This window comes from Saimiri boliviensis, chromosome 12, assembly GCF_048565385.1.
Source record: "Saimiri boliviensis isolate mSaiBol1 chromosome 12, mSaiBol1.pri, whole genome shotgun sequence".
Taxonomy (NCBI): domain Eukaryota; kingdom Metazoa; phylum Chordata; class Mammalia; order Primates; family Cebidae; genus Saimiri; species Saimiri boliviensis.
In genome coordinates this window covers 108,862,698-108,886,256 of record NC_133460.1, presented here as the reverse complement: position 1 = coordinate 108,886,256, position 23,559 = coordinate 108,862,698, and the positions used below count along the sequence as shown (strand labels likewise).

The 23,559-nt window shown below is 51.0% G+C and overlaps 1 protein-coding gene across 3 annotated transcripts in view; it reads left to right on the top strand.

Moving 5' to 3' along the window:
• FAM53B (family with sequence similarity 53 member B) overlaps positions 1–23,559 on the top strand; it is a 119,872-nt gene that overhangs the window by 3,331 nt on the left and 92,982 nt on the right. Inside the window, exon 1 of one of the 3 annotated variants that reach the window (XM_074383053.1) lies at positions 1–23,559. The exons of the other annotated variants lie outside the window; for them this stretch is intronic. The gene's annotated coding sequence lies outside the window, so the exon portion shown is untranslated. 3 annotated transcript variants of the gene reach the window in all.

The window sequence follows — 23,559 nt, the reverse complement described above, 5'->3', positions numbered from 1 at the left end:
TGCTGGGAGGAGTGTTGATTATTCTCCCTCGACTCCTTCCTGAAATGTCCATCCCATCATCCAGGGAGAGTTTCTCTTTAAACTTGTCCAGTGGATACACTTTCCAAAATCACTGACTCTCCTTCTCTGATTAATTTGTTTGTTTCCTGCCTAATTTTGAGGGTTCTTTTTGGATGGCTGAGTCACCTTTATTATGGCCCAAGGTTGGGGACGGCACTGTAATAGCTGACCCCATTAACAGCAGTTTCATTGCCTGCCGGGAGGTGAACTTTGGAAACAGACCCAGAGGCTTAGATATGCTGATGTGCCCTGAGACTCGCTTAGAAAATTTTTGTTGTAGCGAAGTTTACATTAACATGATTAATGACTGCGCCACTGAAAAGTCCATATTCAAAAGCAATTTACTGTTCCCTAGGGTGGTTCTTACAGTGAAGTATTTTTCTTTGCCAAACAACTTTGTTTTAAGGTAACTTCTTTGATGCTTAATCCAAACCTCCTGTGCACAGGGTTTGGGGGCAAGATTTGGGGTTCATGTATTTCAGGTCGTGGTTTTGGTGGTGCCTGTCTTAACCTTACCGAACTTGGGTTGGGGCGAAACTCGGACTCTTATCTAGGGCAGTTCTCTAAGATCCTGAGCGACGGAGTGCGGTGCTGGCTAGGACGGGAGGAAATCTTTCAGAGGAGACTTGGCTTCTGGGTGTCTCGGAGTGATGCAAGGAGGCTGGAGCTGACGACAAGATTTTCTTTTCTTTCCCCTCACCGCGATTGGAGATACTTGAGCTTTTCTGAAAAATAGAGACGTCCTTGGGTTTTTCTTTTCTTTTCTTTCTTTCTTTCTTTCTATTTTTTTTTTTTGTTTTGTTTTGTTTTGTTAAATGTGGGTTGATTGAGAGGAGAAATGCTGATGGGTGGATCTGAAAGCAGCCTTAGGAACCCGAGAAAATAAAAACACATTTGAAGGACTCTGGAAGATTTTGCATTTCAAAGGGTCTACCTTGTAGAATTTCACATCACGTCAGGGGTTACAGAGAAGTGTGACAGGCACCCCCCGCTTCTTTAATGCTTCTCCCTCTCTCCTGCTGCGGGGGCTGCACGGGGAAGCTGCCTTTTGCTTGGGGGGATGGGGGACAGCTTGGCCAGACCACGCTGGAATAGCATGGAAACCACATCGCCTGTTGGGCATCTGTGATCTCGGGAAGGACTTTTTCCACAGTGCCACTCTCAGGAGGGTGAAAGCAAATCATGTTGGTAAACAGCCCATTTGACCCCGGAGTGCAGTGGCAGGCTAACTCCTGACTTCGCCACTCACGCTTTCTGTTCTTGCATTAAACAAAGAAACAGATTCTTCCCTGTGCTGCTATAATGTGATTCCCAAGGATTTAGCTGAAATGGGTGCAGATTGTTCAGACAGTAATAGCAGCACCCACTGGTTGTTGAAGGCCCACTCTGGGCCCGGGGCTTTGCATACACACTCTAATTCTCAAAGCAAATCTGCAGTTATAGCTGAGGCTCAGAGAGGCCAGGGAACTGGCCAAAGCCACATAGCTGGAAGGCAGAAACCCAGGCAGGAGCTCCAGCCCTTCAGAGCCTGATTGCTTTCCCTCTGCTGGGTTGTGTTCACAAGATAGAGGCACTGGGTTCTGTTTTATCTCAAAGCATACATTTTGTTTAGTCTTGTTAACAACACAGGAAAACCTAGAACTTTTAACTGTGTTTTCCCCTCCACTCCCCTTTCCTATGGCTGCTTTATTTATTTACTTTTTTGGAGTGATTGAAATCTGTATGTACTATAGGACCAAAGGCAGTGAGTGCCATAGTCTGGGAGGCTGAGATGTTTTGCCTCAACCTCAGAAAAGGCGGATTCACAAGAAAATATTTCCATTGACCTTCTGGGGGAAACAGGAAGTAAATCACTTTTATTCAGATTCCATTTTCCATTCAAAGAGATCCTTGAAAGCATTTCCAACCTTTTTTTTTTTTTTTTTTTGCATTTTTAATTCAGATGTCTTAAAGTAAATTATGATGTGGTGTTTGCCACTCCAGGTTTGTACAGTGTCACATTTTGTTTACATGGCTGAAGTAATCAAGTAACTGAACACAATTGTATATCCTCCAGTGTGACTGAACTTGGTCCGCCCCAGCCAGGGCTGGGCAGCAGCCCTGCATTCTGTTTCAGACAGAAATAGGTTCTTTGCAGGTTGGTTCTGGGGTGTGAGTGTGTGTGTGTGTGTTTTGAAGGAAGAATAAGGAGACCGATCTCTAGCAAGGCCTGCCTGGCTGGGCATGCTGTCCTTTCGGCCCCTGAAGAGTTTGCAGGAGAGTTCTGGGGCCCCTGTGCTCTGAACTTCTAGAAGCTAGAGCAGTGGTTCTGAACCTTGGCTGCACATTAGAATCACCTGGGAAGGTTGAAAAAAAAAAAAAACTCAGATGCCGAGGCTGCATTCGGGACCAGTGACATCACAGTCTTGGAGAGAGGGGGCAGCACCCCAGCGTTGGTATCTTTAAAGTTCCTGAGTTGATTCTCTTGTGCACCCAAGACTGAGGAGTGAGGCGGTCATAGACCCCATGCCTACCTAGGGGTCATCCCTCAGTCTCCCCTTTCCTTAGCAGGAGACTGGGGGCTTCCCTATTCAAGAGTGGAGCAAACCTATGGGGGTTTTCTGCCGCTGCTGCTAGGTCTTGGTGAAGTGGTGTCTGAAAGGCCCATCCGTAGGGGAAGTGTCTGCTTGGCATCATCCAGGTCATGCTGTTTCTGCTGGGCCAGCATTCAGCACAGTCCCTCTGAACCACCTGCTTTGCAGTTTGAAGGGGGCGGGTTTTGCTCAGGCCGTGGTTTCAGGGAGGTCCTGCAGCCCCTGCCTGCCTGCTGTCCTAGTGGTCTTGTTCCTTCTGGGGGTTTGGCACATGGTGCCCCCCGGGGCTCAAGGGAGGAAAGATGCAGTTTGGTTCTTGGGCATATCCTGGCAACTCGTTGTGAGTGGTGAGTGTTTTTCACCCAGGGTGGCGTGAATGTCACTCTCTCAGGCACCTGGTTGTCCCTTTCAGCTCAGAGCCTGTCTTCTGTGAGCATACTTGGGATCACATTTCATAGACCTGTGTTTAGAATGGCGGGGGGCCTCGGAGAGTGAGCGCTTCTTGGGCCTGCTGATGTCAGCTGCTGGAAGAGAGGTCCAGGCCTTAAGACGTGAGGCGAATCTCCCAGGGTCACATAGCCAGTTCTCAAAGGTGCAGCCTCTGTCTCCTGAGTCCCTGCCCTGCTGCTGTGTTCTCATGACGTGGGACCTTATGCCTGCTTGCAGGATAGCATGCTTTAGCGTAGACCAGCAGGTGAACTTGATCATTGCTCAGAGTTCGTTAGCCAAGTGAAAACATGCTATCCATCTCCCACCCCCACCAAGTCCCAGTGGAAGGTGCTGAAACCTTGTGAAGGTGAGCTTGATGAAGAAGGTTTTGGCTTCTTTGCCAAAAGCGTCTCAGTCTGCCCGTCTGTGTCGTAGTGGTGGTGAGCAGTGAATAAGGGCTTTTTCTCCCCTGTTGGGAGCTGGGTTTGGGCCGAGCGAGGGGAGAAGAGGAGAATCGTTATTTTCCTCAGGGCTGCAATTTCCACATTCATTCAGCAGACACTGACTGGACATCTGCTGGGTGTCCCGTGTGGAGCCAGGCACTGCGCTTCGTTAGCTCATTTGATCCTCAGCACAGCCTGTGGCTGAGGGATGAGCCCTGTTTCGTTGCTGAAGACATTGTGGCCTGGAGGAGTCACTCACCCCAGGTGAGAAGGGGCAGCTGGGGTTTGAACTTGGCCCAGCTGCCCTCTGCCCTGTATTATTTCTGCCACGCTATGCTGCTTTTCCATCCGGTGCTCACCGGGGAGGAGAGTACCTGCTGTAAGACATGGGCTTTGCCCAGTGGGCGCTCCCTGGCAACTCCTGCCTGGTGCCATGCTGTAACTGCTAGGAGGGGGCGTGGGCGGGCCCTCGAGCTCCTGGAGAGCTGGGCCTGTACAGGTCCTGTCTGAGGCCATTGCATGTCCTGGCAGCTGGACTGTGCCTTGTGTAGGAAGGTGGCTTTTGCAGGTTCCACTGCTGCTGCCCGCCCCCACCCCGCAGAGGCCACCCTCCTGCCCAGGCTGCCCACTGGCTGAAGCCTGAAGCACCCTGACAGACAGAGCCCAGCTGGGAGAGGCCTGTGGCCCTGACTGGAATTCCCCTTGCTCTGGCATTGGCCTTGGCCGTGGGCCTGGGAGTGGAGGGAGGTTCTACCCGCAGGCTGGGAGCAGCTTCTCTGCATGTGTGGAGGTGGAAAGCTGATGTCCCCTGCAGCTGGCCCTCTCCATGATCTGGGTGAGCAGAGGGAGCCTGGCTCCTGAGCTGGGGGAAAAGTCGTGTCTGTGGTTTTGGGTCTCCAGATAGAGTGCAGAAGGCAGGGAAGGCCCTCTGTGGCATGATCCTGGGGACTGGCCCGTAGGAACCATTCTCCCATGGAATCCCTTTGGCAGTCAAACGATTGAATTTCCTGGCTGGAAGGTAGTGGGCACAGACTGCCTGCTTGCTGGACCGAATTTGCCCTGTGAACCTCTCTGGGCCTCTCATTTCTCACCTTGCTGCTCCTGCCTCCCAGTGTTTTTAGGAAGATGAGTTTAGAGCTTGTTTGAGAAGCCCCTTGCAATGGGCATAGTGCCTTGCAGAGAGATGCCAGGCAGGGAATGAGTGTGACTGGGCAGCCAGGGGTTCTGCTGCAAAGCCCTTGGTCGGCTGTATGCCAGCAAGGTGCCTTTTGTGGTTGCAGGAAGAATGGGGACTGTTTGACGTCACAGAGGAACTTTGGGCCGAGTGTAAGTGAAAACCAGTTCTGTATCATTGAGGGCCAAAGTAGCATTCAGCTTTGGAATCTGAAGCCTGGGTTCAAATCCCAAGTCTGCCCTTTGCCAGCCATGTCATGTGCCTTTGAGCAGGCGACGGTGTCTCTGGCCTCCATTCCCTCATCTGGAGTGTGGCAGGGCTGACAGCACCCCAGCCCCTAGGTTCGGGGCCCTGAGTGAAGCCACACGTCGGGACACTTAGAGCCCACCAAACATTAGTGGGTATCTCACACAGCCTGTGGCAAGCACGTGCTGTCGGGAGGACTGAAGGGAGGCCAGAAGGACAGGAGGCAGGCCATGACAAGAAACAGGACAGAGCAGAGGGGCTTCAGCTGGAGCTGGGCTTGGCTGGACAGGTCAGGCTGGGGCAGATAGAGCCTTTTCTCATCCAGCATCCTCTTCGGATAGTGTAGCGTTTTCTGGGAGGAAAAGTTGGAAGTATGCATTATAGTGTAGTTAGAAGTGTATCTGTCAACAGGAGTTGAGACTACTCAGTCTTTTAAGTTTTCTCTTTAGGAAACTAAATCTTTGTTTACCAAAAGTGGTTTAGTTTTGGTCCTAAGCATAGGAAATTAAATGCACGTATGGGTCATGATGTGGCCTCACCATCTCGGATGTGCTGGGACTGATTGTGAATGAATTCTTTGGAAACCAAGGAATTAATGGCTGCACACCTATCTAGACTGCGAGTGAGGGCCCACTTATGGCCTTCTGGATTCTCTTTAGGGGCTTTGCAGGGGGCACCTTTGTTTCTTTCTCTTTCACGTTGGGGGAGCTGCCTTGGACACCCGGAGTCAGCGTCTTCCGGGTGCGGGTTATGTGGCTGTAGCTGGAGTGCCCGCTCCCCAGCTCGGCCTAGGGTATGATTCTGGCTGCTTCTAGACCCCTCTACTGCCTACTGCCTGAACCTGACCCCAGTGTCTGCAGTAGCAAGAGCTCATCTAAGCTTGCTGAAGCTTTGAAAGGAGCCCTTGGCTTGGAGGTCAGAGGGAAGGGTTCAGCCTCTGCCTCCCGGGCTTCTGTTGGTGCAGGCCTCTGACTCCTGACGCGTCTGTTCCTTGGGTCTGGTGAGCATTGCTCCTCGTGAGTCTGGGGCTGGCTTCTTGTGGGGTGAACACGATGGGCAGTCTCGACTGATGAGATTTCTGGCTGCACTTTGGGTGGCTTTGAGGGAACCCCTTTATATGGGGTGTGAAGACTCACGATGTTTATTAGGTTGTGGGAGGGGGCCCTGACTCCAGGCTGTGACAGCCTCTCCCTCTGGGGCTGGCCCTAGAGCATCCTCTCCAGAGGAGCCCCCCCAAGGTGGCTGGGCATGGGTGGTCTTGAAGCAGACTCTCTGTTAGGACCATGACATCCTGAAGCTTTGTGAGCGAGGGCTGTGTAAGGGAGGTCTCTGAGGTGTCTCAGCTGCCTCTGGTCTCATGGATGTGGCATAACTCACCTGCCAGATGGAGTGTGTCATCCTCGCCCACTGTGTCCTTCTTGGGTGTGTCACCGTTCCTGCGGTGAGCACAGAACATGTCTGCTAGGGCGGTGGCCCCCAGGCTCAGAGCAGTTCAGTCAGTATGGAGTGACAGCCTCTGTGTGTGTCAGACACTTCATCAGGCCCCGAGGAATTCAGAGATTCATCTACTGAACCCCCTGTTTTTAAGGAGCTCATAGCTCGTGTTATGGACAGCCTGACTGCAGATGATTATTGAGTTTCTACTATGTGCCAGACACAGCATAATAAATGAATGAAGATATGTTTACACAAGGTACTGGTGAGTCCCACTGTCCTCTGGAAGTCATAGGAAGGTCTCTTAAGCTGAGCTGAAGGGAGGAGAGCAGGGAAGGCTTCCTGGAACGGGTGACAGCTGACCTGAGTCTTGAGGAATGAGCAGGAGTTTAGACAGATGAAGAATGGGGAGGAGGAGCAGCTATTCCAGACCAGGAAAGCCGGGGTGCCCAGGCATAGCAGTATGAGAATGACAGGAAATCTGGGGGACCTGGAGCCTGGGTGAGAAGAGTGTAGATTTCAGCAGGGAGCGGGGCTGATCTATGTCAGGATGGCAGTAAAGTGTAAGGCGAAGAGCTGGGAGCTGGGGGAGGATGTGCTTTGCGGTTTTGAAGGCCCAGTGACTGGGGAGTGACGGTGCTGATGGAGTTTGGAGCAGACAACTTGGAGGCCACTGTGACCTAGGAGAGAGACAGGGCACAGGGGTGGGGGAGGGAAGAGGGTAAGTGGCCGCTGGGCAGTCACCAGCTGAATGCTGCCCAGGGCGCACGACTCAGGAGGGGTCGGCCTTCTCCAGCAGTTTGTAGAAGGGTTAGGGGCGACACTGCCCAGGGCCCCGCCTTTTGACCTTGGAGTGACCTTCCTGGAGGAGCATGAGACTGGCCTCTGAGAGAATTTTCATGGAGTGCCGCCTTGGCCAGAGTGATGTGATCTTTGTTTATTTTTAGTCAAAACTCGCATTTAGCGGGGGCAGTTGGGATTCCCAAGAGCTTCCAGAACCTCTTGCCTGTGCTGCAGTGGAACTCAAGAAGTCAAAATGAACAAAATGTTCTGGCATTGTGTGAGTTGAAACAGTTCGATGCAGTGTCAGACTACCTTTGCTTTTTCTTTAAAGGGAAAAGCAGGCACCTAACGATGCTGGTGTGATGGAGAAGGAGCTTAGGTGCCCCTTGGCTCTGCCAGAGGGGAGGGGGAGGCTGCTGACACAGACACTCGAGAATGGTGGGCCCGAGTCACCTGACTCCTGAGGCCTCCGCCGCCCTCAGATGCCAGCCCAGATTCCAGGCCCCGTTGGCTGTGTGGCATGTGACCTGGGCCCAGAAGAGGAGAATTAAGGAAAGCGCTGGAGCTGTGCGGGGCAGAACTGCAGTTGGCTGCCCGTCTGGGCTTTGGAGGAAGTCTTTTCCAAGCCCGGGAGGGTTTTGCTCATCTGCATTTACTCCTGGGGGGAGAAGAAAGTAAGTTAGCTGCAAATGGCTTTCCTTTTCTTTTCTTTTTTTTTTTTTTTTTTTTTTTGTGACGGAGTCTCGCTCTGTTGCCAGGCTGGACTGCAGTGGCGCAGTCTCGGCTCACTGCAATCTCCACCTGCCGTGTTCAAGCGATTCTTCTGCCTCAGTCTCCCGAGAAGCTAGGATTACAGGTGCCCACCAACCATGCCCAGCTAATTTTTGTATTTTTAGTAGAGACGAGGTTTCACCATGTTGGCCAGGATGGTCTAGATCTCCTGACTTCGTGATTTGCCCACCTTGGCCTCCCAGAGTGCTGGGATTATAGGCATGAGCCACTGCGCCTGGCCCAGTGGTTTTGATTTTAACAGTAAACTTCCCTGTTCATCTAATTCCTGGGGAGGTTAGCACATGCCTTCACCTGTTAGAAAAGAAACTCAAAGAGAGACCTGGCCTGGCTGCGTCCACATAGGCCAAAAGTTGAGCAGCAAACGAGTGGAAGAGGGATACGGCAGAAGTAGGAGCAGAGAGGCGAGCAGACACCTGGGCTCAGCAGAGTGCCTGATAGTCCCACAGGAAAGTGAGTTCTGACTTGCTGTAGGGAGAAACACATTTTTTTTTTTTTCTTTTTAAAGACGGAGTCTCACTCTGTCACCCAGGCTGGAGTGCAGTGGCATGATCTTGATTCACTGCAACCTCTGCCTCCCAGGTTCAAGTGATACTCCTGCCTCAGCCTCCCAAATAGCTGGGACTGCAGGTGCATGCCACCATGCCTGGTTAATTTTTGTATTTTTAGTAGAGATGGGGTTTTGCCATGTTGGCCAGGCTGGTCTTGAACTCCTGACCTCAGGTGATCTGCCTGCCTCGCCCTCCCAAAATGCTGGGATTACAGGCGTGAGCCACTGTGCCCATCCAAAAAATAATTTTTAAAAGCATATGTGAGGTTTGGGTGAATCCTTCTGTGTTATACATGACTTAAGGAAGTCATTGTTTTGAGGCATGGTGTGGTGGGATGCTCCTCTGCCGCGTAGGAGCATGGCCAGCGTGGCGTCCGTCTGCTCGCCTGAGGAGCTCCCTGGTTCCGCCAGCTCCCTGCCTGGCCAAGCCCTTCCCCTGCACTTATAAGACGATGACTCAGCATGGCTGACCCTGCCCCGTTTCTGGGGGATCCGTGGGACCTGGGAGACCAGGTACAGTCCCTTATGGGAGGCAGCTGTTGGCCTGGCCAGGCTTTGGGTGCTGTTGGAGAGAGGGCCAAATTTTCAGCCCCGAGTATAGGCACAGGTGAGAGCTGGAGCCCAGGCACTCGTTCCCTGTGTGGCTGGCTGCCTATCTCTGATTTAGCTTTGGCTCGGTTTTTGTCCTATCCCCTGGTTGCTACTGGAGCCAGCGTGGTGGTCACAGCCACTGGTGTCTTAGGGCCCTGGAGAAGACAGCATTCCCAGGTGCCCTCTCCTCTGCTCAGGGCTGATCCTGGCAGACATGGAGGAGGATATAGGGAGGAGGAGACTTGGGAGGGAGCCGAGTCTTCATGCCAAATTCAGGAAGAAACAAGCCACCGTTCAGTTCACAGTTGAGCTGCGTCAGCCCATGTGAAGGCCCCTGCACCTCTGGAAAGAACTACAGAGAGCCTCTCTCTGGCCCCCATCTCCAAGGTGGGGGAAGCGTTTTACAGTTTTGGAGGTGATGTGGGGAAGGGCCACAGCCAGAACTTCACGTGGAGTCATGCCACACCTCATTGGGACCCTGCATGCTACGGTGGGGCCGTCTTGTGAGAGGTCTTCCAGTGTTACTGGTGGTGACATGGGCTCCAGAACAGTGTCTAGACCAGGAAGTAGTAGAGTTCAATGTCTTAGATTCCTTAAAAATATGGTTGATTTTGGCCAGACGCAGTGACTCATACCTGGAAACCTAGCACTTTGGGAGGCTGAGGTGGGTGGATCACGAGCTCAGGAGATCAAGACCATCCTGGCTAACATGGTGTAACCCTGTCTCTACGAAAAATGTAAAAAATTAGCCGGGCGTGATGGCACTGTAGTCCCAGCTACTCAGGAGGCTGAGGCGAGAGAATCACTTGAACCCGGGAGGCAGAGGTTCCAGTGAGCTGAGATTGCACTGCTGCCGTCCAGCCTGGCGACAGAGTGAGACTCTGTCTCAAGGAAAAAAATAAAAATAAAAAAGTTGATTTTGTGTTTCTTAATGCTTTCCTTTATAAATGGAGCCTCTCATAGTACAAGGTAGTACAAATGAGCCCAGACACTTGGGCAGAATGTGGGGTAGGGCTGATGTCAGTTAGAAAAGCCTGAGAAGAGAGAGTAGGGCACAGAACCAGTCTAAAGGAGCCCTGGGCTCCACCTGCCACTTGATTGCTTTTGACTTTGGTTCAGCCACTTCCCTTCTCTAAGCTGTGATTTTCTCATCTGTGGACTGGAAATAATAGTGCCTACTTAATAGAGCAGGAGGAATAAATGGGATAGTGTGAGTCTAAGCACCCAGTACTTTCCCGTTTTCATTCACTGATCAAGTACTTTCTGAATGCCCACTGTGTGTTGGGTTTCTCAGTTAATTCATATAACCACCCTGAGAAGTGAGTACTATTATTATACCCATTTTATAGATGAAGAATGTAAGGTTCTGTCAGGTAAAGTGCCTAAGGTCATTTAGCTCATGGGGTTTGAACTCCCAACTTTACGGTTGGCAAACTATAGCCTGACGACTAAATCTGGCCCACTGCTTACATTTGTAAATAAAGTTTTATTGGGACACAGCGGCATCCATTTGTGTAAGTAATGTCTGTGGCTGCCTTCACACCACAGCAGCAGAGTTTACAGACCGCAGGGTCTCCAAAGCCTAAAATATTTATTGCCTGGCCCTTTACAGTAAAAGAACGTACTGACCCATTCTCCACATGAATACTCTGTACTCCAGACCTGAGCTATTCGGTATGTTAGCTCTAGCCACAAGTTTGAATTAACTAAAACTAAATGAAATGAAGACTTCAGTCCTTTGGTGGCACTAGCCACATGCCACATGCCTAATAGCCGCATGCAGTGGTTGCCTCTCATGCTGGACAGCACAGACCCAGAACGTTGCTGTCATCACAGAGTGTTCCATCAGGTAAGGGTGTGCGAGACTGTGTCCCAGTGCTGGGAGAATCCAAGTCTGGGAGAACCAGCAGTGCAGAGGAGGCATTCTGGTGAAAGAAAAGACACTGGACCTTCCTGCTCCCAGAACACAGAATTGAAAATCAAGTGGGTTGACTCTGAGGTGATGGAGGAATGTCTGCTGTGGCAGAGGGAGCCTGGCCCTGGAGTGAAGAGACTGTCCCTAAATCCTGCGACCCTTGGTAGGCCCCTGCCATGCCCCTCTGCAGCCTGTAACCCCAGCTCCTGGTTCACTGGGGCCGTTGGCCTCACTAGCCCTGCCATGTCCAGTGCCCCACGTTGTGTTTGCCTGCTGGGTCCTGCAGAAACCCCCTTTTCCTGTATTCAGATCTGTTCTGTTCTGGGCCAGTTGGGCCTGATCGGTTATACCATTGGTCCTCGTGTGCTGACGTGGGAAATTCATGGTCTGATGAAATGACCATGTTTTCCATGGGCAACAGCTAAGGAACTGCTTCATTCAAAATGGTGGCTCCTGTGTGGCCTGAGGAAGGAAGGTGAGTTCTAGGTCCCACAGCTAGCGAGTATCCCTGAGTTACTCCTTAAAATGCTGTCCACTGCCAACCCTGATGCCGTCTGTCGAGCAGTGTGGCGCTGGGCTGAACTGTAGCTCTCGTCGTGCTTGGCGCATAAATGCTCCGAATTGGAATCTCTTTGGAAGCTAACTAGGGGCAGAGTCATTTTGAGGGGTGAAGAGAAATACAGAGCATAGATCTCCAGTTCATTAGACCCAGGCACAAATGCATCAGTGCCGCCCCCGTCTCCCTGACATTGGTGCATGCTGATGGGCTCTGAGTGTGTTATCACACGGCTGGTTGTAGTCCAGGCTGTCTACACTGGAGCCTCTGAAAAGTACAGTCTGGAGTCCAGTCTAGGAATGGCTGGCTTCTCCATGTTGGGTTATAGGAGTATAGTCTGCGTGAATCTTCATGCTTTAGACAATGCCCACTCCCTCTGTAATCAGGATGAAAACCTTTGTAAAATGTAAGAAGAAGATACCAGGAGGAGTTTTCAGGACTTGAGCAAGAGTGAAAAAAGAAGAAAACCGATACGCAAGCCTGGTCAACTTAGCTCTAGAGTAGTTGCCTGAAGGAAGTGCCTGCTCAGGAGGAAGTTGTGTTTCAGAGGTTGTATGTGGAACATTTTTTCCCCACATGCTTTAAAAGGGAAAAGAAAAACCATGGACGGCCAGCCTTGATTACGAGTCCCCCTCCCGTCCCACTGCCACCTTTGACACTGCTTGCCTCTAGCCAGCCACTCCTGGAATGGTCTCCTGTGTCTTCCTTCTTCAGCCAGCGGAGGGGTGAGATCATTCGACATCAGGCTGTGCCGCAGATTTCTCACTGCTGTCCCAGCACTCAGGGAGACGAACTGCATGTGCCCAAAAGAACCCTGGCACAAATACATTTATAATGGAAATTATCTGTAGAGTGCTGGTGTTTTCTGGGCACCTACTGTGTGCCAAGCACCCTGCATACATTCTCATCATCTGCTTGTGGGACAGCCAGCTGGGGGTGACTAGCCCCGCTTCACTGGGCAGGAGCTGAGCTTCAGCCATGTCCCTGAGAGAGAGCAGCTTGGGATGGGCTAGAGCCTGCCTGAAATCCGGGTCCCTCCGCTCCGAAGCCAGGTTCTCCTCACCACCTAGTTTTCTCCCCAGTCGTGCACACGCTGCTGTTTCCAAGAGAAATTTCTTGCTCCTCTGCATGGTTCCCTGATGACATTTTTATCATGGCCTGTGGGCAGAGAAGTAGGTTGCTCACTGTGGGGTGACATTTAAGAAAACCAACTCCATCAAGCTTTCCCTTTGAATGTGCTGTTATGGTACAAGAAGTCTTCGTTTGTCCTGGGCTATTTTGAAATAAAAGGCAGGAAACTCCCCTCTTGTTTCTATATCTCGCATAGAAGTCATCAAAACAGAATCCTGTGTTCTGCGCAGTAGTCGTGATGGAGGAAGCAGCTGTTCTCTTCATGATGACCCAACCATAGCCAGCAGTCTGGAGGCGTCAGGGATCCAGAATGGTCTGTTCCATCTGCTGGGTTTACTTGCGTGTGTTAGAAGTATTTGGCATGGAAACTCTTTCCCTACCCTACCTCGTGGGCGAGGCCAGGAGGGAGCTCTCCTGGTGGGGGCAGGGCAGATCCAACTCTGCTGTGCCCTGCGGAATGGGTGCCCCAGCCTCCCATGGGGCCAGGCCGAGTGAACAAACCAGATCAACTGTCACGCCAAGTCCATGGTTGGGAAGGCGGGCCTCTGCTGTCTGTGTTGGGAGTTTTTTGGGTCTACTTTGTTGTGGATGGAATTTCATACAGTCCGAGCTGTCTGGTCGTTTTCAGGCCTCCAGCTGACTTACTGAATGAGCCAGGGAGCAGTGCCGATGAGAATGTGTGACTGGATTGCTAAGGCCAAGCGAGTCCATGGGAATCTTCAAACCAAGATGAATCTTAAGTTTTTTGGGTATTTTCAGGGGTTTGAATCATCAGCATCATTTAGAGTTGCACTCTGGTGGTCTGGGGCCCAGATGTGGTCCTCAGACATGATTCGTTTGGCTCATGTGAGTCTTTACAAGTTTTTTAATTTCTTGAGAACATAAAAAGGAGATTGTGCAGAGAAGTCCTGATTTTCAGTTTGTCTTACTTAACAAGCCAGAAGATTTTTAACTGGCCTGGGTCCTCTTTCCCAGACAACTCACAACAGTTAGCTATAGCCAGATCGGTCCACTGCAGGCCGGCCACGTTCTCTGCACATCACCACGGTGCCTATGCAGCATGCTTCTCTCATGTATGCTTCCTGCTTGGCCCTGGAAGGCATTTGAGTTTGAGATCCCTGGAGAAGACAAGACGTTCAGAAGACAGATTCAGATTTTCTGGCTCTCCAGGTTATTGGCACAGGGCGAACCATGGTGAATGGCAGTGACTAGTGGAAATGGCCAGGCTCTTTGCCCGAGGTCATTGCCGCCATAATCCCGCTACCTCGTGTTCCACCTGCTAGTAAACTTGCAAAGATAAGCCACTCCTTGGAGAGGGCACTCGTGGGAACTCTGTAAGTACAAATATGTCCTTTATCTCTTGGGAGCCAGTCTCAGCCCAGGGGCCCTTCTACGCCCTGGATCGGCTAGTGGTACTAGGTGACCTGGGGATTCATTTTGTACCCCTGCACCCCCACCCCCAGTCACTCAGGTGCTTCACCTAGTTTAATCTTCTTATCTAAAAGTGCCTTCCTGAGGCCGAGGCAGGCAGATCACCTGAGCCCAGGAATTCGAGACTAACCCGGCCAACATAGAGAAAACTCATCTCTACTGAAAATAAAAAAATTATCCGGGTGTTCTGGCATGCATCGTAGTCCCAGCTACTGGGAGGCTGAGGTGTGAGATCGCTTGAGCCTGGGAAGCGGAATTTGGGTTGCAGTGAGCCAATATCGTACCACTGCACTCCAGCCTGGGTGACAGAACAAGAGACCGTGTCTCCAAATATAAATAAGTAAATAAATAAAAAGTGCCCTCTGGATGTTAATAGATATTGCAAGGGATTTTTTTTCAAATAAAGATTTAATTTTTAATTTCTCATGACAGGCAATCTAGCTGCTGTGTACCAAGCAGATAACTTCTGGTGTCAGACAGAAATTTCCTTGGGTAGATGAAACATGCATCTCCGCTCATTCTTCTAGCTCAGGCGTCCCCAGACTTTTTACACAGGGGGCCAGTTCACTGTCCCTCAGACTGATGGAGGGCCGCCACATACTGTGCTCCTCTCACTGACCACCAATGAAAGCGGTGCCCCTTCCTGAAGTGCGGCGGGGGGCTGGATAAATGGCCTCAGGGGGCCGCAGTTTGGGGACGCCTGTTCTAGTTCATTCTTTTGACAGAGACTCAATACAGCAAGTGGAAGTAAAGCAGAGATTCACCAGAGGGTAACTAATATTTTTCAAAGAATTGAGGTGTTCTCTTCATATTTTTTCAACCTAATAGGAATCCCTCCTGTCATTTACCTTTTTCACTCAACCCTGTTTGTTTCTCTTCTTGTGGCAACTATTCTGTGACTTTTTGTTTCTTTCTGATTCTCACACATATTTTACTGCATAGTCAACCTTTGGGAGTCTTAGTGTTCTTTCAAATGGTTTGCCGAATTTGAGAAATGTAGCTTAGAAATCCGTTGCCTGAAAGCCCTTCACACCTCTTTTCATTTGCCGCAGAAACGTGGCCTCCTCATCTGCTTCCTTCCCACCTACCGGTCAGGGCGTGTGTGTTGATTTTACCCATTCTGGGTGGTTGGTTCAGCCTCTGGTTCTGCTGGGCCAAGGGTCTTGAGAAGGGGCCCCACGGCTCTGATGATGCCTCTGCTCTCCTTCAGTGCATTCTAGGGACTTTGGAACTCCTGAAGGACAAGGGTCATCTTGGTCTAGATTTAGATTTCCAGGACCTGGCCAGAGGACGTGCTGGAGGTGGGCAGTAGGCCTCCCATCCCATTCTGACCTTGTGGCTTTGGCAAGAAACTCAACGTTTTATGGATCCCAATTTTCTCATCTGCAGAACCGTCCTCCCAGTTATTAGGGTTCTAGGTACCAAATCCACTGAAAATGTGTTTTTCAAACTTTAGGGACCACCCACCTCAACCTGGAGGGCTTACTAATCACAGTTGCTGGGTCCTCCTGCCAGAGTTTCTAATTGAGTTCATCTGGGGTTGGGGACTGAGACTTTGCATTTCTAATGAGTTCCCAGGCAGTTCTCTACTGCTTTGGGGTCCATGCTTGGAAATCCAGTCGCTGAAGCAGGTGCCAGATGCCCAGTGTTCCCCCCAGCCAGGATGTGGGTTGGTCTGTGTGGTCTTGGCTGCCTGGCATGTGAGGCTCGTCTTTCGTTTTCCCACTGCGTCTTATTTTCTGGGAACTTGAACCTAGATTCCCAGAGGTGTTTTGTTTCCATACAGCCATCTTCATGGAAGCTGCCTTCAGACTCTTACCATGATATTTGGAGACACATTTATTTCCTACCTGTAGGTAAATCTTTCGCTAACAGACGCCATCCTCTGTCCATCTTGGTCTCCACCCCTCTCCCTGGAAGCCGTATACTGACGGAGGCAGCCTTGGCGATTTTGAGTTTTGAGGTTTTGGTTTCCCAGATAGGTTGATTTTTACCCGTTTTCACCAAAGCCAGGCTGTGTTTGGGTTGAGTTGTCAGAGCCGGCGTGGACAGCGGGTCACCCTGTGCTCGGGTTGCTTTGCGAGGCTTCCCGTTCGCAGCCGTCAGCCCCAGGCTGGGCGCCCTTTGTCAGGTGCCCTGGAATCAGTGTCCCCGTGGGAAATGGGGTACTTGACCATGCCCAGAATCAACTGCTGTGCCCCTTTTTTCCCTTGCCTGGTGACACCTGAGCCCAGCCCAGGCTGCTGGAGGTGAGAGACCTGGGACCCAGCTTGGGAAGAAGCCAGAGCCAGGAAGGGGGGTGTTGGAGTCCATGCAGAGTCGGCCAGTGGTCACATCTAAGTGGCTAGTGGTGGTTTCCTCTCTTTTGCGTTTTAGTTGTGGAGTGAACCTGAAATCACTGCTGGTCTTGTGTCTTTAGCTCCAGCTGTAATCCCTGGCAGGTGAAGGACAGTCACTGGCTTTGCAGTTTTCCTCACAGTTTTGTTTTGTCAAGACGTGTTCCCATTTCTCCTCTCACTCCTGAGAACCTGGGGGGCACTAACTCAGTCATACTTCTGAATGGGGCATTTCTGTATGGTTTTCTCCTTGCCTCGGTACTCTGCCTTCTGCAGCTCCCAGCCCCTGGCAGCTGGGCACTCTGGCCCTTGTGCTTTCACATCCACGAAAACACGTGGGAAGCGCGTGCCCAGCACATGCCTTGATCACATATTTGTAACTCTGGAGTCTGAGATGATCGTGACATTCTCGTATGGGGCTGTGTGTGGCCACTCCCATTCCCCAAGGGAGAACACAATTACTGTATTGTCTTGGCATTCTGGGCGAGCTGCTTGGGTCAGGGCAGGGGCTGTTGGTATACTGGGAGATGGAAATAACCGTTTTGCAGCTTTCAACCTTTATGCTGCCATTTATAAAAGAGGGAGGTTTGGGACGACCTGTCAGGATCCCCTGGGTCACCTGGCTTTGTTCAGTCGAGTAAACCACCAGCCTTTGCCTCTTGTAGCTCAGCTTGCTTGCCTGCTATTCAGGCAGGACAGCTCTGGGAGGGCAGACCTCTGAGCAGTGGAGGGAAGCAGAGTGATGGGAGGTGGGGAGCAGGGTGGCGGCTTGTGGCTGTCCAGTGCGCAGAGCTTGTGGCTGTCCTGTGCTGGCACTGGCAGACATTGTGCCTGACCTGTCTGAGCATCCTGGGGCTCCTTCCACCAAAAGCCGGGAAGAGGGCCTCCACTCCCAGCCCCATCCCCCCGCTTGCTAGAGTGTCACACATGTCATTTAACAGTATTCTAGTAGCCGTATCCTCACCCCATCTCTGGCATGGAATGCCTGCCCAACTCTCAGGCTGCTTCCTCTGGGAAATCGCCCCAGATCTTTGCCTCTCCACTTGGAATTCCAGGCTCACTCTTCTGTCCTCGTGGCTTCATTATCATGACACGTTATGCCTTGTGGGAGACCTAGTTGAACGCTTGCTGTTTGTGTGAACTTACTTATGTGTTACTGCTGTCTCCCCTCGTCCCTAGCACAGCCAGCCCGGCGTGTGTTGGACTGGGGATGAGACTGTTACCAGGAAGAAATACTCTTTAAAGAGAGGCACAATCCAGGGTGCGCGTGAGATTTGCCGGCTCCACTGCAGCCACCTAGAAATGTTTTCTGCTTCTGGGTAAAAGTCTGTTCTAAGGAACACAGCATCACATGTGTATATAATCTTCCCCTTGACCCTTCTTGCTCTCTCTGGAGGCTCCTAGGAACTCCCCCCCACCCCCGCCGTCCCACGGGTTCCTGCAGAAGCCTGGGCTCTCCAGGCTCTGCCTGGCCCAGGGTCGGCCCTGCGTATGCTGCCTCACACCAGCTCCTGACTGCAGCAAGATTCTTCTAAAAGCAGAACAGAGCTGTTAGGGCAGGGCCCTGGGCTCTCGGTTTTCCCATGATTGGGTGTGAGAGGGCTGCTGGCCACCCTCCGCCCGCAGAAGCTCTGAGGAGTGTTTGCAGGTTCCTGCAGAGGTATGAGCGTGACCAGACGCAGGGGTTTTTGTGCTGGTCACTGGGTTTTTTGGTTGTGCTCTGCCACTGTGGAACCCAGACAACTTTGAGCCTGTCCCCTCTGGGTTGCGAGGTGCGGTGCTTCGAATGAGTGTTGACACCACTTTGCTGGCTGTCGGAAATCCCCACAAGCAAGGGCGATTCCAGTGTTTTTGGCACCAAGAAAGTTGAGACTTGACTTGACTTAACGTGGTGATTGTGTTCTTTGTTTCAGCAGACATTTCCTGAGCAGCTCTTTGTGCCAGGTTCTCGGGACTCAGGGGACTGAGGCTGGGTTCGTGCCCTCCAGAAGTGCACAGTTTGTGCGGCTGGCAGCTCGCTGGTTCATTTCATGGCCCTGTGATTCAAGCTCTGCATTCTGCCCAGAGGCAGAGGGTATGACTGACTCAGTGTGGGGTGTCGAGGCCTTCCTGGAGGTGGTGACACCTGAGCTGAGTCTAAAAGATGAGGTTAGAGAGGCTGGAGGCTGAGAGGGCAGCAGGGAGCAGTGGGGAAAGCGGGTTCTAGGCTGAGAGACCAGCGCGAGCAGAGGCCTGAGGACAGGAAACTGTCTGTGGGATTTGGAGAACTGCAGAATGTTTGAAGAACAGGCAGTGCATGCATGCGTACAGACTTGGCAGTGACAAGCAGGTTCCTCGTCCCCGTCCTTCCCGGGGGAGCTCCTGTTGCTATTTTCTTATTTGTCCACCAAGACATATTCCATGCGTGTGTAAGAATCTACAGACACACACAAATGTGTATATAAAATACATTATTTTTTATGTTTTTGATTTAGAAAGTATTACCTATTTCTTGTGGAAGTCAATACCGCGTTTGGTTCAAACTTCAAAACATACAAAAAGCTGTTTCTTGAAGAGTCTTCCCTCAGCTCTGGTCCCGGCTACCCGTTTCTCCTCCCTGAAGACAGCTTTTGTGTTAAGTTCGTTTTGTATCCTTCCAGGACTTCTGTATTATGGGCACAATTATTTATTTAGTTTCACTCAAATGGGAGCTGAATCTCCCCACTGTCCTGATCTTTGCTTTTCTACTTAGCACTGGGCCTGACCTGAAGATGCTTTCCTGTTTGGACATACTGGGCTCCTGAAGCCTTAAAAAAATTTTTTTTTAAATTAAAATTTAAATCGACACATAATTTTAGCTGTTCATGTGGTACATGGTGATGTTGCGGCACATGTAACGTTTGATGATCAGTTCAGGGCAATTCTCGTGCCCAGCATCTCACACGTTTATCATTTCTTTGTGTCAGAAATGTTCAGTATCTTCCGTTTTTTTTTTTCTTTATTTTACTCTAATTATTTCTGAGAATTATAAGCTTTACCTTCTAACTATTTGAAGTTACATAATATGGTTAATCACAGTCACCCTGCAGTGCTATAGAACACTGGAACTTACTCCCTTTCTGGCTGTAATTTCAGCTCCTTTAACAAGTCGCTTTCTCTTCCCCGCCTTCCTCCTGCCCCTCCCTGTCTTCCCCCTACCCTTCCTAGCCTCTGGTCTCCTCTGTTCTGCTTTTTCCTTCTATGAGAACAATTTTTTTTTAAGCTGTCACATATCCTCGTAGCCTTTTGGAAAGCTGCGTTTTGGCCTTTGCGTGGCGTTGCAGTGTGTATTTAGCCTGTCCTTCCTGTTAGGCAGTTAGGTCACTTCCCATCTTGGCTGTGCCTATTATTTTGCTCATTAGCAGGACAGTCTGCAGGGCAGGCTGATTTGGGGCGAGGTGCACGTGGTTCACAGGGAGAGTGAATAAGGATGATGAAGCTGCACGAGGACACGGGCAGGTTGTTTTGCGCTCATCTCTAGCGGCTGACTTCTTCCTCCTAGTGAAAGGCAAGTGACTTTTCAATTGGATTCTGCTGAGTTTTGGGAAAGCTGTTTTATTCTTTTGCTGCCTCCTATAAGTAACCTCTGCAAAAGAAGACCTGGCCCAGGGTGCTCTCTGGAAGCAAGGTTCCACCAGGGATGTGGTTGGCGTTGCTCGGGGAGACTCCGTTACAGACCTTCAGGCCGTGCCCTGCAGGACAAGGCCAGCCACAGCTGAGGCCCTCAGTGTGGCTTGGCCAGCATGGTATGCTGGGGCCTTCTGGATGCAGATGCCACTTCTGGGCACTTGCTAGACTTGGGCGTCATGAACATCACAGTTCTAGTCAGTTTGTTGTTGATTTATTAATAATTGAAGTGAGTTCGAGCCTTTCCAGGCAGAGGACCTGTAGCGTGCGGGAGGGAGAAGCTGCAGGGTGACCGCACCCACCCTGTGAAGGTTGTGATGTATGTTTCTGAACTTTACTTGTTGAGATGGGTTCTTACTCCGTCACCCAGGCTGGAGTGCAGCAGCATGATCTGGACTCAATGCAACCTCTTCTTCTGGGCTGAAGTGAGCGTCCCACCCCAACCTCCCGAATAGCTGGGCCACAGGCACGCACCATCAGGCCCGGCTGATTTTTTGTATTTTTGGTAGACTTGGAGTTTCGCCATGTTTCCCAGGCTGGTCTCCAACTCTGGAGCTCAAGGCATCCACCCACCTCCACCTCCCGAAGTGCTGGGATTGCGGGCGTGAGCTACCACACCTGACCCAGATCTCGGAACTTTAGAGGGCCCAGTTATTTTATCATGCTATTTAGTTTTAAAATACCCTCTGCCTTGTAGTGCCTTTTAATTGGCTTTTTATTTTACTCATGCGTCAGTTCGTAAGTTTCACTTCTGTGGCTTATGTATGTTCGTGTCTTCAACCCCACTGTCATCCCAGCAGTCACTAATCACTCGGTAAGGGTTTGCTGAATGAAGGAACACAATTGCCTATCACACAGGCTTTTTTTTTTTTTTTTTTTTTTTTTTTGAGACGGAGTTTCGCTCTTGTTGCCCAGGCTGGAGTGCAATGGCGCGATTTCGGCTCACCGCAACCTCCGCCTCCTGGGTTCAGGCAATTCTCCTGCCTCAGCCTCCTAAGTAGCTGGGCTTACAGGCACGTGCCACCATGCCCAGCTAATTTTTTTGCACCTTTAGTAGAGACGGGGTTTCACCATGTTGACCAGGATGGTCTCGATCTCTCAACCTCGTGATCCACCCGCCTCAGCCTCCCAAAGTGCTGGGATTACAGGCTTGAGCCACCGCGCCCGGCCTCACACAGGCTTTTGTCAAGGCCCACGGCATGCTGTTAACTGGTCATCCAGCACACTTGAAACTTGGTTTTGGTGCTGCAGTGTCAACCTCTGACCAGTACTTGTTAAATTTCATCCAGTTTGATCCCATCCAGTTACTCAGTCTGATATGGTTTCATTTTTTGTTTTTAAGTTTTATGACTTTTTAAAAAATTACTGTGTTTTGAGATAGGCTCTTCCTTTGTGGCCCAGGCTGGAGTGCCACCGTGCCTGGCCGTGTTTGTGGTTTTATGTGTACCCTTTCTTCTCCTGCACATTTTCGAACTCCTTCCTCCAGATGACGGCAGGGAGGAACCCCCCTCCACAGCGAGGTGAAGGCCAGTCCACGTTTGGTTTGGGAGGTACGTGGAGAAGTGCTCAGAGGCCTGGCTTTAGAGTTTTGCTGCTGACTTAGTGAGTGAGCTTCCTGAGAGCGAGGGAAGTACACCCAGGCCGGTTCAGACGGCTCCGCAAGGGGGCCGGTGGCAGCCACAGCTGCAGCTGGTGTCCTTGGCAGTCTGTCAAGCACTTTGGGGTGTGCTGCAGACAAACAATTGAATGAATCTTTGTTTCTGGAGCCTGGGCCGTTTCTGGTGAGGAAGATGATTACTCATTTTGGGAAGCTGGGTTAACTCTTCCAAAGTCCTTTGAGTCTTGCTTAGATCTGTAATGAAAAACCTGTCAGAGTTCACCTTGGCATCCCAAGGTGTTTGGTTGGAAGCCGGGTGAATCTGGTTGGCTGTGTCATTTCCTCTCTAACACTCCCCCACCCGGGTCTTTTAAGTCAGGAGGCCTGACTGTCATATCCAGAGTGCTTAGAAGGAAGTGGGGGACGTGTTTGCAAATGAGGTACCCCTTTCTTCTCCTGCTCCCCACCCCTATGGCATGCCAAAAAATAAAGAAGGCGCTCCAGACCCACTGAGCAGCTGTTCCCCCAAACTTCTTAGATTAACTGTGGCCAGTTCTAAGTAATTTAAGGCCAAATGCCTGAACTTAGCTTTGAATTAGGACTTCATGAAGCCCTTCTTTTCTTTCTTTTTTTTTTTTGTGTGTGTGAGACAGGATCTTCTTCCGTCACATGAGCTGTAACGAAGTGGTGATGTCATAGCTCACTGCAGCCTCCACCTTCCTAGCTCAAGCGATCCTCCCAACTTAGTCTCCTGTGTAGCTGGGACCACAGGTGTGTGCCACCATGCCTGGCCATTTTATAATTTTTTTTTATAGAGTTGGGGATCTCTCCATGTTGCCTAGGCTGGTCTTGAACTCTTGGGCTCAAGCAATTCACCTGCCTCAGCCTGCCAAAGTGCAGGGTTTATAGGTGTGAGCCACTGTGCCTGGCGGTGAAGCCCTTCTTTGCAGGAACCTCTTTCTCTGCCTTAAGAGGCAAGAATCTGGTGCTGTTTTGATCTGTGTATAGAGAGATGGCTGTTACACATGCAGCGGCTCCCCCGCCATTGTGCTGGGGCTGGTGGCGCGTATAGTCTTACTAGAGTTATCCTGCCCTCCATAGCCCTCCCCTGTGGTAGGAGCCAAGTAGATGGCTTTGGCCATTTGACCTGAGAGGTGCCACAGAGCTCGGGTATTCTTGTTGTATGACAGACCCGCCTGGCAGCTTAGAGTCCCTCCAGTTTTGTTTTGGCAGATGATGGCATTCTCAGATGTGTGGTAGCGCTTGCAGTGTGATGTGGGGGGAGAAAGGAGAAGGCGGAAGGCTTAACACGTGATTGATGAGCCTGTCTGATTAATTTCTACAACAGACCCTGAAGGTTGGTAGTGACGACTCTCCAGGAAGTGAGGGGAGTCCTCAAGTGTGAGCTGAGGTTAGGATGTGACCTTGGAGTGGGTGGCAGCTGGGCAACCTGGTGGCTCTCGTGCCTATAGCAGTTCTTACAGAGATGTTGGCACCCTCTTGCCTCATGTCCTGTCACGTCCCAGTGTGATACTGTCTTAGAACAGTGTGTTGGGGCCACCAGCCTGCAGGCCTCCTAGATAAAGAGATCACGGCCCTCACAGCTGTGTTCTCAGGCTCAGCTGCTGAGAGATTACCTTCCCTCTGTGCAGTGACTCTGCGGGTTCGGCGTGAGCTGTAGACGCTAACAGGAATGCTCCTCCCTGCCTGCTGAGTGGCTGGAGCTGCCCTGGTAGGAAGGCTGTGTGTGTAGCCTGGGCTGGGGGTGGATTGTCCGGCAGGAGGGGGAGTGTTGCTGTCTGAGAGCCCATAAACATTTTGTAAAGGAGAAGGAGATTCTTGTTCTGAGAGGTAGATGATGAAGATGTCAAAACTG